General features: G+C 44.1%; 1 protein-coding gene across 3 annotated transcripts in view; it reads right to left on the bottom strand.

The window, feature by feature from the left end:
- LOC311081641 (NLR family CARD domain-containing protein 3-like) overlaps positions 1 to 17279 on the bottom strand; it is a 38437-nt gene extending 21158 nt beyond the window's left edge. The window contains exons 1-2 of one of the 3 annotated variants that reach the window (XM_084112233.1): positions 17034 to 17082; positions 15178 to 15286 (exon numbers count right to left, since the gene is read on the bottom strand). The gene's annotated coding sequence lies outside the window, so the exon portion shown is untranslated. Of the gene's footprint in view, positions 1 to 15177; positions 15287 to 17033 lie in introns of all 3 variants that reach the window. The other 2 variants (XM_084112232.1, XM_084112234.1) reach the window with 2 other exon arrangements.
- Between the last annotated feature and the right edge of the window lie 1241 nt (positions 17280 to 18520).

Raw genomic sequence — 18520 nt, 5'->3', positions numbered from 1 at the left:
CTTCGAGGAGGCGAGACCCTTGGTGCGCCCTCCAAACGAAACAAAGAGCTGCTCTGAGAGCCTGAAGGCTGCAGAGCGCGTTACATAGTATCTTAACGCCCTAACTGGGCAAAGGAGGTTACTGCCCTCCTCACTGCCTGACGACGGCAGGGCCGAGAGGGAAATAACCTGGGCCCTGAATGGAGTACCTAACACTTTGGGGACATAACCGTGTTTCGGTTTGAGAATGATTAACGAGTCGTTAGGGCCAAACTCGAGACACGATGCGCTGACAGACAGCGCATGTAAATCACCCACTCGTTTAACTGAAGCCAGGGCTAGCAGAAAAACGGTCTTAAGCGTCAAGTATTTAACCAAAGGCTCGAAGGGATGCGCTTTTAGGGACTCTAGGACCAAAGACAGGTCCCAAATAGGGACTGACGGGGGGCGCGGAGGGTTCATCCTTCTGGCCCCGCGTAGAAAGCGGGTAATGAGTTCATTTTTGCCCAGTGAGCGGCCGCGCGCCGAGTCGGCGAACGCTGCAATAGCCGCGACGTAAACTTTGAGCGTGGAGGGGGACCTGCCCGCATCCAATAGCTCCTGGAGAAAACTCAACACCTGTGGGACTCCACAGGACCGAGCGTCAGAACCCTTTCCAGCGCACCACCTGTTAAACACTGACCATTTAGACGCATAGAGCCGCCTCGTAGACTGCGCGATCGTGTTAACTACCCCTTCTGGCAGATCAACGAATATTTGTTGATTTCCCACGCATGCAGAGACAAGCGCTCTGGATGGGGATGCAGAATTGATCCCCGGGCTTGAGAGAGAAGGTCTCTCCTCACCGGGATCGGCCATGGGGCTGACTCTGACAGCCTCGTCAGCTCTGGGAACCACGGTTGGTTTTCCCAGCGCGGGGCTATGAGGAGCACTGCACAGCTCGTCTCCCTGATCCTCGCTAGCACTTGAGGCAGCATAGAGACCGGAGGGAACGCGTACAACGGGACGCTGGGCCAAACCTGAGAAAAACCTCTGGCACTGAGCATTGTCGCTCGCAGCGAAAAGGTCGATCCTCGCTTCGCCAAAGCGATGCCATAGCATCTGGACTGTCTGACGGTGCAGAGCCCATTCTCCCGGAGGGACGTTGTCCCTGGACAGTTTGTCCGGGCCGTCGTTCAGGCGACCGGGCACGTGCGAAGCTCTTAGAGAGCGCAACGAGCCCTGGGCCCAGACCAGGAGGCGCTCTGTGAGGGCGCGCAGAGCTCCGGATCTGATTCCACCCTGGCGGTTTACATAAGACACCACTGACATGTTGTCCGAGCGAACTAGTACATGGTGTCCTCGCAGGAGCGGTAGAAAATGCTTCAAAGCTTTCTCGACCGCCAGCATCTCTAGACAGTTTATGTGAAGGCTTTTCTCCGCATTCGACCAGGGGCCGCAGATCGGGCTGCCTTCGTGAACCGCTCCCCAACCCATGTTGGACGCGTCTGTCGAGACCACTTTGCGGTGCGAGATGACCCCCATCATCACGCCCTGTCGGTACCATTCGGCCGCCAGCCAGGGCTGCAGGGCTGACACACAGCCCTGAATCACGCTGACTCGTGCACGGCCCGAAATCCACGCTCTGCGGGGCACTTTCGATTTCAGCCAGCACTGAAGCGGGCGCATTCGTAGTAAACCCAGCTGCAAGACTGCTGTGGCTGATGCCATATGGCCCAACAGTATCTGAAATGTCTTCAGAGGAAGACATTTGCCCACCTGAATGGAAGCGGCGAGGTGTCGAACACGGCGTGCGCGCTGTTCTGACAGCCTGGCCGTCATCGCCACTGAATCCAGATCTATTCCCAGAAAAGTGATAGACTGGCTGGGGGTTAGTGAGCTCTTGTCCCAGTTCACAGAAAGACCCAGGCTTTCTAAATGACTGAGAAGCGCATCCTTGTGAGAAATGATTTCCTCTATCGATTGTGCCAGGATGAGCCAATCGTCCAGATAATTCAGAATTCGCATTCCCTGTGCTCTCAGGGGAGCGAGAGCCGAATCCATGCACTTTGTTAATGTACGGGGTGCTAGGGACAGGCCGAACGGCAGGACAGTGTATTGATATACCTGGCCGTCGAAGGCGAATCTCAAGAATGGCCTGTGACGGGCTATAATCTGAATCTGAAAGTATGCGTCTTTCAGATCGAGAGAAATAAACCAGTCCCCCGGGCGAATCAGCGCGAGGATTTGCCTGGTCGTGAGCATTTTGAACGGGCGTTTCATGAGCGCTTTGTTCAAATATCTCAGATCTAATATAGTTCTGAGTGCTCTGCCCTTCTTGGGTACGAGGAAATAACGGCTGTAAAGGCCTGCCTCGGTAACAGAAGGGTGAACCCGCTCTATCGCGCCCTTGCGCAGCAACTTCGCTATCTCTGAGTGAAGCAGATGGGCTGCATCCGCCTTCACCTGTGTCTCGACCCGAGCGCGAAAGCGCGGGGGGCGGTGAGCGAATTGAAGCGAATAGCCCCTTATTATCGTGTTCAGCACCCATTTCGACACCCCTGGAATAGCTTTCCATGCATTCGCACTCATAGCTAGGGGTCGAATGGCCTCTGGGTCCCGCTCGCCGCACAGCGCGGGGCGGGGAGCCTGCAGTGGCGAATGCGTGAGACACGCAGTGACAGTGCTGGGAGACGGGGGCTCGCTGAAAGTGGCAGCCGGCTGAACGGCGCTCTGAGAGAGCGTTGCCTGGGGCAGCTCGCGGCGCGGAGGCGGGGCGGGTGCGTGAATGTTTGCATGTGAGCGCTGGGTAGCGGGCACAGGGCTCTTTATTAACGCACGGCCAGTGGCAGAAGGCTCTGCGAGAACTGGACCCTGAGTGTGTGAAACAGAGCGGACATTGTGTAGGTGTGAGCGCTGGGGCGTGGGCACATGACCTACATTTAACACTCGAGCGGCGGAAGCGCGCTTTATGTGAGTGTGCTCTGTGGGATACACCGGGGAGATTGTGCTTGTGTGTAGAAATGAACACTGGGGCGTGGGCATGTTTACTACACTCATAACACTGTCGGCGTGAGCCGAATGACCAGATTCTATGCTCTTTTTGCGATTTATCTGGGTCGCCGTAAAAACGGCGTTTGTGTGCAGGCGAGAGAGTTGAGAAACTGGCTCGTTGGCTGCGGTGAACACTACTGCAGTAGCCTTTATGAAGGGGACTGGCAGAGGGGTACAGATGCGTTTTGACGGCGGTCCGGCCTCGGCGGGACCCAACCGTCTTTTCCTCCTGACGAGTGCTAGGAGGACTTCTCAGGCTCGGATTTCAACGAAACTCTAGGCCGAGGACCCCGCGGGGGCGGCGGCTTGTGCTGGCTGGTGGAGCGGGACCTGGGGTGGCCGTGCTGGCGCTGCTGCGACGGTGGAGGTCGAGAAGGGCGCTGAGCGGAGCTGCGTGCAGGAGGCTGTGTATGAGAGCGGCCTGCAGCGGAGCTCGAGCGGCGCGGCAGAAAGAGGTTCATGGCTTGCGACGCTTTCTGCACCTCCGAGAAACGGTCCACGAGGCCACTCACCGCTGGGCCGAAGAGACCAGTGGGTGAGAGCGGGGCGTTGAGAAAGATGGACCGCTCCTGTTCCCCCATGTCGGCCAGTGTTAACCAGAGGTGGCGTTCGGTGACTGTAAGCGAAGCCATAGAACGACCGATGGCTTGGGCCGCTACCTTTGTAGTGCGAAGGGAGAGATCCGTCGCGCTGTGTAGGTCGGTTAAGGCGGCTTTGTCCAGGCCACCCTCATCCAGCTGGCGGAGGAGGTCGGCCTGGAGAACTTGAAGAACCGCCATTGTGTGCAGGGCTGAGGCGGCTTGACCAGCGGCGGAGAAAGCGCGGCTGACAAACGCCGAAGTAGTCCTGCAGGCTTTGGACGGGAGGGCAGACTTTGAGCGCCATCTCGCGGATGGCGGGCAAAGGTGCGCTGCAACCGCCTGTTCGACCGGTGGGATCTGGTTATAACCCTTCTCCGCGGCTCCGTCCACGCGGGAGAGAGTCGATGAGGCCGGAGAGTGAAGTCTGGCCGAAACTGGAGCGTTCCACGACTTGGATAACTCCTCGTGAAGCTCCGGTAGAAAAGGCGCTGGTCTGGACGCTGGCGCTTGGCGGCGGCTGGGCAGGAAACACCCGTCGAGCCTGTTCGGTGCGGGCACCACGGGCGGGGACCATTCGAGGCCCAAGTGCTCGACAGCCATGGTGAGGAGGCGGAGAAGCTCAGCGTCCATACTGGCGTGGGTCCTGCCCGACTCTACGGCGGAAGAGGAGGCGGAAAGCGAACCGGACCATCCTTCGCTGTCCGACGCCATTAGCGAGCAGCTGTCCAATGCTGCGTCATCCTCCGCTTCATCCCCTACGGTGACGGCATTGAGGACGAGAGCCGTCGGCTGCGCGTCGGGAAGCGGGGGCGGAGAAGAAGAGAGCGAGGCTCGCGGGAGGGGCTCCGGCGAAGGCCTGACTCTTAATCTCGGGCTCCGGTGGTCTTTGAGAGCGGCGTTTCTTTTTCCGCGGCCCAGAGACAGGTGGAGCAGGTTCCGTGAAGAGGGCGAGTCGAGCCCGCAGGGTCGACATCGAGAGCTCTTCACAGGAATCACAGCCGCCCGAAGATAAAGCGACGGCTGCGTGGTCCCGGCCCAGGCAGAGCGCAGATGAGATGGCGGTCTCCGTCGCTGAGCGGAGTGCGGCATGAGCCGCACGTGGTGCGAGGCATTTGAAACAACGCCTCTGCTCTTTTAGAATGTGCTGCGGAAGAAACACACACACACAACGAGAGAAAGGATATCGCCGGATAGCGGAGCTGGCACGGCAGGCTGAAGGCGGCGAGGAATCGTCCGGCTTCTTCAGGCTGTCCTAAGCTGGCTCGATGCTGTTCCTTGCAGGACAACGGCGACGGCTTCTCCTCGAGTACAGCGATGCGAGTGCTTCGCTGAAAAGACAGAAATCAGAGATTTTAGCCTCCGAGCCCTCTTTTATACGCTCTGACGCCGCCCATTCTGGCGGGCTGTGACGCGCCAAGGGGCGCGCGCCCTCATTGGGCGTGACGTCACGCCGGGCTCACCGGTAGGCTAAAGCAGTTGCCGCGCGGCAGCCAATGAGCGCGCAGTATGCCGCTCTAGCTCAGCTGGCCGCAGCTGCACTGCGTTGACAATATATGAAAATTAAGGATAATTTTTGGCTTCAGTATTTCGAGAAAAGACGACCTTTCCCGGTGCGTAAGCAAGCTTACGCAATATGAGAGAACCTCTCGTAAGAGAACCGATAAACTTATGTTAATGCAAAAATATTTTGCCATGAGTTATTGATCACATTTTTCCAGAGTGTAGTTCATTGTAATGACATTGTGTTTTCCTCTTTTGTGCACTTTTACATAATACACCAACACTTGAATCTGTTCCCAAGAAAGTGGTGGCTGAAATATATGCAGTAAGTGGACATTTTCTAACTTTCCAAAGGAAAGAAAGTATAAGACTTTGTAATGTCCATTTGTTTCCATTGCACTGGACAGTGAATAAACCCTCTCAGATAACTGTCATATGGAGGAACTAGCCTACCTGCAAGTGCATAAATAACTTTACTTAATTTATACTTGTATGCTTTATGGCTGCAATATAAGTTGCAGGATTCCACATCTACAGAAAGGCCTACAGAAGAGTCTGTACAGACAGAGGAGACATAGGCCTACAGGTGGGCAGTGTATAGACAACTTTTCCTTTTTATTTGTTGCATGAGGCATGTGTCTAATATCTCTTGTTGCAGGCACCTGACCACTGGTTTTTCTTTACAAAGAACAATTGAAATAAAACTCAAGGAACTAAGCATATTTGTCTTTTATTAAACATTTAATGAAAAGTGTTTTTTTTTTTTTTTTTGCCAATGTTGTGTAATATGGCACATGCAACAATGTAACAGGCCCTGTCAGGTGTGCAACCCTCAGACTTTTCAGACACTGAAATATTCCCTTTAGATAGCCAAAGTTCATTTCATTGTGTGCCCTTGTTCTGGCTAGAGCTGCATTGTAACTGGTTTGGGTCAGGGAATGGGGTCATAAAACACCTGTCTGCAAGCAGGAACATGTCCTAATCACCTATGAAAAAATGCAGTTCTGTTAGGATCAGCATAAGTGTATGTAATACAGTGAGCTTGATATTTAATTGTGGACTTTCCTTACCACTTTCAAATAATGTGCATAAATGTGAATCTCTGAAAATGCTTAAGTCATGCACAGATCCTGGCCATTTTGCTTTCACATTTGTGATATGGAAGATTTTAGTCAACTGCCTTTTTTTTTTTATTTGATATAATATTAATAATCTGGAATATTAAGAATCCCAATAGTATATGGGCTGCACATTTACATTGTGAATCCCCTTTCTGTTCACATAATCCCCTTCATTGAGGCCTTGATGGCAGTCTATGGTCTAGCCTATAGTCTATGGTACCAATCACGTTAGTGAAGCCTGAGTGACACATACTGTAATCGGCATGGTCATGATTGCATGATCTTCATAAAAAGTTATGATAGCCTAAAAAAAAAAAAAAAAATGCTTTAAAAAAACCTCCGAATGACACGACAGACAGCACTTTCCATCAAGTTCTCCGCATCTCCAATAGTGTAAAGGAAAGAGCCACTCGCCAATAATCTTAGGGCAATGCAAAGTTTGTGCTGTAGTTAAAGCCAGACTCCGACAAGTCGAAAATAAATGTGCGTTTCCAACAATTTAATAATGTAAACGACAGTCTCACGAGTCACGAGAAAAAATATACATCTCAGAAAGTGCACTATCGCGCTGTGCTGGACTTCCCGTATCAGCTCCGCTTATGAAGCCACGATCTAATCCTGTTAACATGAAATAAGCTGCTCCCGAGCAGGTTTAAGCTGCGCACCTGTTGCTATGACAACAAGTCCAGGATGAGCTTCGAAGAACCAAACAATCCAAGATCATTCCAAATCGTCAACAATCAAATCCAGCTAACTGAGTTAGCGACGTACGAAGAACGGGCCCCTGGTCCGTGTGACAGAAACACATGAGCGCAAGGTACAATTTTTGTAATTGTACATTTTTACAATTACAAAATTGTACAATTGTAATTGTACAATTGTAAATTGTAAATAAATTTAAGCCAGACCTCCTCAGCCTTTAGGAGAGAAGGGGTCAGTGAGTGAAGCTGAAGTTGCGTTTATGCTGTTTAAAGCAAATTTACTTTGTAAAGTAGAAAAAGTGTGCACTGAGTAAAGCGTTTTTTTCTTCAATTTTTTTTCCTTTATCCGTATTCACAGACTTGTAATTTGTACCCCAATTATTGCTATTTGCAGAGGTGAAAAGTAACAAATTACATTTACTTGCGTTACTGTAATTGAGTAGTTTTTTGTGTACTTTTTGTGTAATTTTTAAGTAGTTTTCAAAATCTGTAATTTTACTTTTACTTAAGTATGTTTTGTAATTCGCTTGGTCCCTAAAGGCATACGTTACGACAGGCCTCAGTATTGATCCGAAGCATGCGTCCCACTCAGAGGAGAAAAGACATGATCCATATTGAGTTTAGCTAAATTGTGCACTGCTCTTCCAGTGTTGTCTGGGATATATGAACATTAACAGTTGCATGTTCCTCCCTGGGAGGCTAACAGAATATCAAGAGCCATTCGATTTAGTAAAGCAAGCTTCCTCATTACATGCACTTCTTCTGCAATGTCAGCAACAGAATTAAGTGAGTTTTGCTGTGTTCTCAAACACCAAAGGTGGCCTCATGTAGTGCCTGTACTTCATTCTGTACATTGATCATATTTTCAGTTTCAGAGATTCAATTCTCGATCTGTGTCATGATTAAAGGTGCTATAAGCGATCTCGGTTGGCGTAACCTCTTGTTGATGTTTGAATTATTATCAAACAAAACGGAGGCTAGCTAGACCCTCCCTCCTCCTCATCCGCGCACTAACCCCCCGAACCCCACCCCCACATCATTCTTGTCGGTTATTGGCTGGAACAGTTTGTTATGTTTCGTGCTGCGGGTCGCTCTGTTTGTTGCTCAGTTTGTTTTTGTTGCAGTTTGTGGAGCCTGTGGTGTCTACAGAGACCGCGTTTTTTTACAGTGTGTTCAGGGGACAGGCAGCTAGCGGATAGTGAGGAGATGTTTGCGGTATCTGAAAAAAAATGTTTGGCCTAAAAAACGCGTGAGATCGCTTATAGCACCTTTAAAAGATGTTTGACATAATCCTCTCCTCTGACATTACTCACATTGCCAGTAATAGAAGCCAAATAACATCCTTAAAATCCCTTACAGAGGAATAGATAAGCTTTGTTACCACAAAGTGTGTCATTAGAACAACGAGTGTTTTGATTTCTCATTGTTAGAAGAGTTTTGTCACAACTGGGAAATTCACACATCTGGCTTAGACTTGCTCACTACATTCTTCCCTTCAATATACCAGGAAGAGTTCACTTATTCCCTCCAGATTTCACATTAAGACAAACTGATATCTATAATCACTACTGTTGTATGCAGTCAAATGCCATGAACTATAATGTTAATGAGAATAATTTCAGTAGTGACATACACTGCTCGTGAACAGCAGTTTGTTGTGCCAGGAATAATCAGCCACATTATAGACACATCTGTAAGCATTTGATTTTGTCAGTGGTTCAAAATTGAGCATTTAGCACAAGTTTCACCCTGTAATTTCCGAAAGTCATTGTGAAAATCTGTTTCTTTACCACCTCATATTCTCTGTTTTTAATTTTTCCCTTTTATACTACTGCCATTTGTTGTCTCAACATTAAGGCAGTCTATGCTCTAGTAATGTTAATCTAAACGAGTTATCTGACAGGTTTATCATTTTGATACTAGAATTAGTTGATTTCTTCGATGATCATCATACTACGGTAGTTAAGCAGTGAGTAATGTTGTTGTATAGCAGGGAACGACAACTGGCGGCCCGCGGGCCAAAACTGGCCCGCCAGCAATATTTTCTGGCCCGCCGGATTATTTTGGAAGTCCTAAATGCTGCACAAAACTCTTCCAATACTTGAGAAAAGCCGTAGTCGCGCGGCGATTTCACCGCCATGCGGCGCGGGATTACATTTTAAAGTAGGCTATAACTGTGCGTTCACACCGGCCGCGAATAGCACGTCAAATTCGCACCTGCCGCGTCTAGTTATATGCTTGACCACTTTGTGTGCAATTCGCGCGTCAAAAGACGGTAGTGGTCAGAAGTCTGGTGTACTTTGGACGGAGCGGGCGGTCTGACTGACAATAGCCCACTTCCAACATCTTTTGACAGCGTATCCGCGCTTAATTCTTGACCACCTGTACACCTCTGAGGAGCTGTCAGTCAACAACATTCTTTTTTTGCAAGGATGTTTGAAATAGTTCGGCAGAAAATAGCCTACTTCATTTCTCAGTAGGGCAGTGCCGGCCTGAGCCTTTTGGGAGGCCCTAAGCAGAATTTGATTTGGGGGCCCCCTCCCACCACGCGGAGTCACCTGTGCTTGACGATTATTGACACAATGTCACTCTATAATGTTACATTATAAATTAATACAATGAGGTTATGTATTAATACAAAATAAATATTTAATAAAAAATAGATACTTAAAAATGTTTTAACTTTTTCTTTACTCTTACTTTTTCTTTTCTTTTACTAACTCTTTGAAACTTCTGAGAACAAAGTGTCACAAAACATATTAAAAAACTTATTTGCAAAATATCCTCAAACGTTTTGCAACACTGCAGTTTGAATGATGTCTTGTATGAACATGACGGAGTATGTTTTTATGTTTCCACTGTTCGATCGCGCCCGTGCCACACACACACACACACACACAACATATTCAAGCATTGCAATCTTGACATCGCAGCCTGTTCGTTATAGCCGTAATAAAATATAATAATAAAATAGTCAACCTAACATATAAAAATTACACTGCTCTGTTTAAATAAGCCTACAATTCTTATTCAGCACTGCATAGCCTAAGCAACGCTCAACTGTGATGTTTCCAAGCACATTTTTGCGCATGTGAAGAGAGTGATTTTTTTCCCCTCGATATTGGATTTCAAGCACATTTTTGCGCATGTGAAGAGAATGATTTTTTTCCCTCGATATTGGAACGTGGGTGAAGTACAAAGAAGCCTTTAATAAAGAATAGTTTACCATCCAAATCCATCGCGAATGTTAAAACATTTTGATTCTAATGAGAGAGATACGTGAGCTTAACGCCGCTTTCACTTTCGCTTTAAATTATTTCGTTTTGGCTTGTTTTTAATTATTTTTTTTATTCTTGTTCTGTTCTGAATATCATTAAATTAAAGGATAAATCATTGATCAAATCAAATTTTTGTGACATGGCTTAACATTACCGTGACTTTGCGCACGAATTGTCAATGCACGCGATCGCGCATGACTCAAACACTGGCAGACACAGCAGCAGTTGTAGGCAGGTATATTGATCATGAAATCAGAATTTTCTTGTCTTGAATTATTAATCCATTCATTCATTTATGTCACTTGTTTAATTTAATTAATATGTAAAAAAAAAAAAAAAAAAACTCACTTGGGGGCCCCCTGGTGGCGAGGGGGCCCCAAGCAGCCGCTTAGTTCGCTTATGCCTCGGGCCGGCCCTGCAGTAGGGCAATATGATTTTCGTTTATGTTGCTTTGAAATTTGAGTGGGCTTTGTCCTATTCAATTTATGTTATTTATATTTCATACATTTTTCCTGTGGCATTTTTTTTCTCTGCTGACAGTAGGCTACAATGTTAAAATAATATTTTATGTTGACACAAACACAATTTTTGTATAGCCATTTATAATTGTTATAGGCTACTTAATCTCTCTCTTTCCGTTAGAGACATTTGAATGTGAGATTATGGAAACGAGATCTAAATTTTGCGGACCGTCAGGTCGGGAAATAAAGCGGGTGAACACCGAGTGTATTTTAAGCGGTTGCTGAATAGAACCTTGTGGGAGCGGGACGGAAAAAACAGTCCCGCGCAGACCTTCTTAAACCTTAGGTGTGTGTCCCGAATAAATAATAATAATAAAAAAGGAATAAAGTTCAAAAGTCGGACTGTAAGCGAATGAGGCATGATTGCTATTCACATGCACCTTTATTAAAATGGCTGTAATCTGTTACCACAATAGTAGGCTACTTGATCTGTTTAAAATGATTTCCTTGATATATCATGCCTAAGGTGTTAAATTCAAAATTAAAATTTGTCTAATCCAGTAATTAATTTTTTCTATTTTTGATCTGAGCACAATCAGAAAACCCGTCTTTATTCGTGTTTTTTTTTTTATTTTTTTTTTTATAAATAAATAAATAAATAATGTAAAAACAAGTCGTTTTTCATCTTTTTATTTTTGGATTTAATTGAAAAAAAAAACAAAAAAAAAACGATTGAACGAATGATCCACGGACGTGACGGACCCATCATATTCCGCGATTATAGGCCTATATAAGAGTATTTAATTTGTATCCAGGCCTACTCTGTGTAGCTGGCCCGCCATCTACTGGCTAAAAAAAATATTGGCCCGCGACCAAAGTTACTTGCCGACCCCTGTTGTATAGGAAACAAAGTTTAGACTGTTGAATGGCAGGGCTGTCCATCACCAAATTACACAAACATCTCATTAAAATGTCTACAAAACTATAAAACTGATTCGAGATCAGGTAAAAACCATAAACACTGGTTTACTGGGAACGGCCCCCAACAGCGAACCATTGAAATGTCGAAACATTTGGAAACAGTTGTGACGTAACAAAGCCTTTTTTAACTGAATTAACGTGACGAAAGCGGCCATCACTAGTGAAGACAAACATTTGATTGAACAAGATGCAAACTGGAGTATAAAGTCAGTATCTCGGTGCTCTTTGATGCGGGATAGTTCAACTTGCAAAAATCATATAAGACCACAGTGCTCGAGAATTTAGAAAAAATAAAAGCCTTTTTTCATGGCTATAACATTTTTATGAACATTCATATATCTGCACAGCAAGTGTGTGTGAGGATCACATGCCAAGGACATGGAGAGGAGTGAGAGGAGTTAGTTTTAACCACAGAGGAATGTGAATGCAATCTAGCATAGTTTCAACTGATGCATATGTTGACTGAAGTATTCTCTTTAAGGAATGAGGATTGTGTAGCATGAGATATACATTCAATTTTAAACATGAACACATTTCTCTACCTTGATAATGTAAAGATAATGTAAGTTCCTTTGGTCAGCATATAAATGCCCAACCTTTGTGTATTGACGAATGAAGACCATCTCTCCAGTAAATAGTTTTTCTCTGCTATGTCTTGACATATAATAATAAATAAGAGATCTCATGGCATCTCATGGTGTTCGCTTCTGTGATTCAGGGAGAAAAGCTTCATTCCAAGTCTAGACTAGTGCCAGTGCTGCCAACTCTCAGACATTCAGTGTGAGACTTACGCTATTGACACTGTTCTCACACTTTACACAACCGAATACGTTACACAACCGTATTCTCACTTCTCTTTCTAAGCTTTTTCCGTTTTTTTTGTTGGTTTTGTTTTGTTTTTTTTGCTCTGTGGCCTGATTTCAAAGCCCTTGGAGATCTTCCTGAAAGATGATCCTCATTATTGATATCCACTGTTACAGCAGTGTCAGCTTGACAGATGTCATTGTTCTCATTGGCATCTTCAGTCAGGGTGGCATTGCTGTAACCAGCGGCAGATTTCATGCTAAGGTGGCATTTGTCAACTGGGGAATCCTCTTTATTTTCCCCTGACACTTTGCACAACAAAAGTGAGGAGCCACTCAACTCTATATTATTACTTCTAAAAATCTTGAGTCTCACCTTATTTTTCAAAACTTTTGCTTCCTGTTTAATCCATGTTTCAGACAGCTCTGTACGTTGACAATGGAGCGGTTCATAGAGTTTTATTTTGAACTTGGACTTAAAGGCAGGGTAGGTAGAAATGGTCTAAAAATTTTATTTTTCAAATTTGTTTAAACTTTATGTACATATCAATACATAATTAAAATGTAAGTACTCTGAAAAAGAAAGTATCAAAATCGAGTGTCTGTAGACCTCTCACGACTGTTTTAAAGACATCTCATTATTTCCATTCACTCCACCCCCTCATTTCTGTGCTTCTTCCAAAGCCACGCCCCCAAAACACATGAACGCGCGACTCCGACCGCTGAGCTAGAGGACGCATTATTTACCTGAGACAAGCGGAGGGGAAGGGGCATTTTTTTGCCTGGTTTGCCTTCACTAACTGCATATGCCGGTACTGTAAATTTAGATTGCTCTTTCTCTGCCATTGTTTTGGTATTCCTAGGTTCAGTGCCTTCTTCTTCTTCTTCGATAGATTTTATTGGCAGCTTGCAAACATAGTGCATTACCGCCATCTACTGGACGGAGGTGTGATCAGGTTCCGTGCCTCTCGCACTCCTCAAATCAAACGGTCGCGCGCAAGTGGGCAGGTGCTGTGTGGCAAAAGGGTGGTTGCCATGGTTGCGAGAGAGTGACAGTCGCCTAAGCCAATCCTTTGATTCGTCCCGAATCGAAATAATGAGCTGTGTTTAATACAGATTAAACGGTCTAGAGTCACTTGATTTTTATACTCTTTTTTTCAGAGTTCTTACATTTTAATTATGTATTGATATATATAGAAAGTTTTAACAAATTTGGATCTTTAATTTTTAATAAATCCTACCTACCCTGCCTTTAAGTATAAAGAATTACGGACACATCAATTGTAACGGTCACCAGCTGGAGTGCCCTTGAGAGCCACCAGAGGGCACTCCACACCAGACTATTGTCACTCTCACAAACTACATTTCCCAGAACTCACTGCCCGGACTCATCACTGATTGCATTCACCTGTGTCTCATTACCTTGTTAGTATCAGCCTATTTATTCCATGTTCACTCATTCACTCACTGCAAAGTTTTGTTTGTGTCACACTGCATTTCTGAGCATTCTCCCTGGTTTCATGTCTCTTGGTTTTGTTTATTTATTTATTTATTGCCCTGTTCCCTGGATTACTCTTTTGCCTCTGACTCCTGCCTGTTTTGTTTGTTTGTTTGTTTGTTTGTTTGTTTTTACGGACTGACTGCCTGCCTGTGTTTGACCTATTGCCTGTTCTTTGGATTGCCCCTTAAATAAAAGCCCCTTCATGTCACGGAGCAGTTCGTGACATCAATGGTTTGTGGCAAGATCCATTTCCATTTTTTGAGACATCCTTCAACTTTTTCTAAAACATTGTCCCAATTTTTCTAAAACATTTTCCCAATACACACAAAAGTATCATCTCCAAGATAAACACTAAGATATTTAAACCCACCCTTGTTCTAAATTAACCCGGCGGGTAAAACAACATTTCTACTTAACTCATCACTGATTGTTACAGCTTCACTTTTCCCCCAGTTAATTTTAGCAGGACAATACACCAAAAACATTAATATTTTCTACAAGGGTGTCAATGTCTTCTTGTTTTTTGACAATGACAACAACATCATCGGCATAAGCAGATAATTTAAAAACTGTTTCACATCCAGGAAGGTTAAGACCGAAAAGAGATTGTCTTAATTTGTGCAGAAGAGGCTCTATGGCCAAGGAGTACAGCATACCAGATAATGAACATCCTTGTCTGACCCCCTATGAACTTTAAAAGGAGCACTTAAACCACCGTTGATCTTTAAAATACTCTCAATGTCACTATACAAGACTCAAATCATGTTTATAAGGCCAGAGCTGAACCCAAACGCATCTAACGTTTGCCACAAATACTGGTGTTCAACTCTGTCAAAGGCCTTTTCTTGATCAATTGAAATCAGGCAAAATTCACAACCCAATGAATTGGAGAGGTCCAAAACATCATGAATTAAAATGATAGTCAGATATCAACCTATTGAGTATACAATAAGTCTGGTGAACATGAATAAAATGCTCCATAACTTTTTTTCAGTCTCATTGCCAACACCTTTGACAAAAGTTTGTAGTCAGTGCAGAGCAGAGCCACCGGCCGCCAGTTCTTGATCACTTGTAAATCCCTTTTTTGGGGAGAAGAGTGAGGATTGCTCTCCTGCAGCTCAATGGTAAATGTCCTTTACTTAAACTGTCTCTGAGAACAAGCAACAAATCTTAGCCAATCACAGGCCAGAAAACTTCATAAAAGTCCACAGGAAGGCCATCAATGCCTGGAGCTTTACCGCTTTCTAGACTCTGCAATGCAGAATGTAGTTCATCAGCAGAGATTGGTGCATCCAACTCTGCATTATCCTCCTCGGAAACCTTAAAACACTCATAGAAGAACTGTGCCTTTAAAGTTAAGAAATGAAATGGCATTTGTTAAACAAACTGATAAGGGAAACTCTCTTTGCATCCTCTCTGGCACCATTGATGTTTAAAGAACCCAGCTTTATGTCATACATAACAAATGTTAATTTGCATTTTAACAAAACAGAGAGGTTAACACAAAGAAAGAAAAAGAAAAAAAAAGACACTTAACCATCATTAGCTATTAACTTTTATCATAAATTATTTAGACGAAAAATGTCTTGGTCTGTAAAGGTCAGTTGGCTGGGGTGTTCTGTATTTTCATGAATAGTTAAACTGAATCAAGGAACAACTTAAAATCTGGGAAAAACTCATCAACTTTAACTGATCTCAAGCCTTTGGTTCTTTGTAAAAAGGACTGAATTTTGGTGAAAGAGTAAGCACTCTCCACATCCATCTGTGTGTCTCCACTAACATCACTTTCAGACTCTTCGTGTTCATCAACCCATCATCTAACTGAGAAGAACAGCTCATGGGATTCGTCTTTGACACTTTTGTAACTTGTTCAGTGTTTGATTTATTTTCTGTATTTTTTAAATTTGGAAATGTCAGCGTCCAACAAAACCTCTTCCTCATTAAACAACACTGACTCAGCAACTCTAGTCGCGGTTTGACCAGTTCTCTGCGGTTCGCCAGGTAAAGAGGCTCCGCTTTCGCCCCGAACGGGCGGCGGGTCCGCTGCATTAACAGCCCGTGTCTCACCTGCTCTCTCTGGGCACGGGCGAATCACATGAACTACATACAGTCCCACACCCAAAGCATTTCATCATCTCTGATGTTACATGCACAGTGTAGTCAAAGTCATCAAACTTAAACTTCAACAACAAATTGAATTCTTCATCGCTTTTTTTGTGAATCATGTGTACATGTCTCCTAAAAGACACAACGTGTTTAAGATGAGGAGATTTACAGCTGATAGAAATCATCTTTATCGGAGACACTAGTTTTCAGTGTCTATGATAATGTGCAAATGAAGGAACACAGACACATTTCCATAATGACCAACACAACTTGGCTGTATGGCTGATGTCAGACAGTGGCTCAATCAAAATCATTTGGTGCTAAATTTGAGAAAAACAGTCTCCATTTTCTATTAAGAAACTTGATCTAAGTGAAAGATTTAAAATTAACTTACAAATTAGAATAGATAGATAGATCTATCTATCTATCTATCTATCTATCTATCTATCTATCTATCTATCTATCTATCTATCTATCTATCTGTCTATCTATCTGTCTATCTATCAAACTTTAAACTACTTCAAACTAATTTAAACTTCAAACTACTTTAAGCTTCTTCAAACTTTCTAGTCCAAACTTTCTCAAGCCAACTTAGTTTGTCTCGACAAACTTTTTAATCTAGTTTATTATTATTATTATTATTATTTTCACATGGGTGAAATAAAAACATTAAATAATTTATAATTTTATTTACTCTGGCTTCTTCCTTTTAAATATCACAATCCAGAGACTTTAATTGGAGATTCTAGATTTTCTGTAGCCATCAAAAATACATCTGTTTGTCATAATCGATCTTCTCACTAAAGCTGATCGTCTGTGAATCAACACCTGGCCTACAGAAGAGCGGAAGTGTTGAACATTTACATGTTTACTTTCCACCTCTGTATATTTCAGATTGTAAAGAGTCTGTAAATTAATCTAAACTAAAAGCAGAATCCCTAGAGCTCGATATCATTATAATCCTGAAGATTAATTCCTGAAGACTTACCGTGATGTGATATTTGTGCCGGTGTAAAATATGTGTTGGCTCTCTGTCACCCTGTTTGAGTTTGCATTCTGTGATCTGTCTACACTTTCTCTTCCTCTCTATGGTTTTCCTGCCTGCAACTTTGACGCAAGCAGAAAACAGGCTAACTCATGTATTGACACATGTATCCTCTGTCCAACTGTATTAAACTGAGAAACAACTGAGCAGCAATCTGGTCTCTGTGTCTCTTATTTGGTTCTCCAAGTGCACTGTCAGGCTTCATGAGATTTGGAGGGCATTGCAGAAGACTAGATAATCAAGAAGTTATTATTGGGTTACTGTGTGTGTGTGTGTGTGTGTGTGCGCGTGTTTAGTAAGTGATTATTGCTGTATTTCCTGCCTAGTGTTGACAGAGCATCTGCTTATTCTTACGTTATGAAGAGTAGCCAATTAGCACATATAGCTTGTATAATACCTGTGTGAGTCCATGTAGTCTAGAGTGTTTCAACATTATGTTGATGTGAGATGCTTGTGTATATCTCATACATCACGTTATCGTGGATATAAGTGATATTTAGAGATGATTATTAACATGCAGTTATCATTCATGTGCTGATAGCGCCCTCTTGTGGAGATGTACAGATTAATCACTCAACTGTGGGTTCAATAGTGCTTTATTAATGTCATTTTATATATATATATATATATATATATATATATATATACTGAAATAACCACTCGTTACAACCAAGGTATGCAGCAAAGCATTTGGGCTACAACAGCAGAAGACCCCACCGGGTACCACTCATCTCCACTACAAATAGGAAAAAGAGGCTACAATTTGCACAAGCTCACCAAAATTGGACAGTTGAAGACTGGAAAAATGTTGCCTGGTCTGATGAGTCTCGATTTCTGTTGAGACATTCAGATGGTAGAGTCAGAATTTGGCGTAAACAGAATGAGAACATGGATCCATCATGCCTTGTTACTACTGTGCAGGCTGGTGGTGGTGGTGTAATGGTGTGGGGGATGTTTTCTTGGCACACTTTAGGCCCCTTAGTGCCAATTGGGCATCGTTTAAATGCCACGGCCTACCTGAGCATTGTTTCTGACCATGTCCATCCCTTTATGACCGCCATGTACCCATCCTCTGATGGCTACTTCCAGCAGGATAATGCACCATGTCACAAAGCTCGAATCATTTCAAATTGGTTTCTTGAACATGACAATGAGTTCACTGTACTAAAATGGCCCCCACAGTCACCAGATCTCAACCCAATAGAGCATCTTTGGGATGTGGTGGAACGGGAGCTTCGTGCCCTGGATGTGCATCCCACAAATCTCCATCAACTGCAAGATGCTATCCTATCAATATGGGCCAACATTTCTAAAGAATGCTTTCAGCACCTTGTTGAATCAGTGCCACGTAGAATTAAGGCAGTTCTGAAGGCGAAAGGGGGTCAAACACAGTATTACAGTATTTCTGAATTGCTAAAACACTAAAATCC

Source organism: Abramis brama, assembly GCF_963993115.1.
Source record: "Abramis brama genome assembly, chromosome: 4".
In the NCBI taxonomy this organism is placed as follows: domain Eukaryota; kingdom Metazoa; phylum Chordata; class Actinopteri; order Cypriniformes; family Leuciscidae; genus Abramis; species Abramis brama.
The sequence above is the reverse complement of the archived record's forward strand: the minus strand, read 5'-3'. Positions and strand labels throughout refer to the sequence as shown.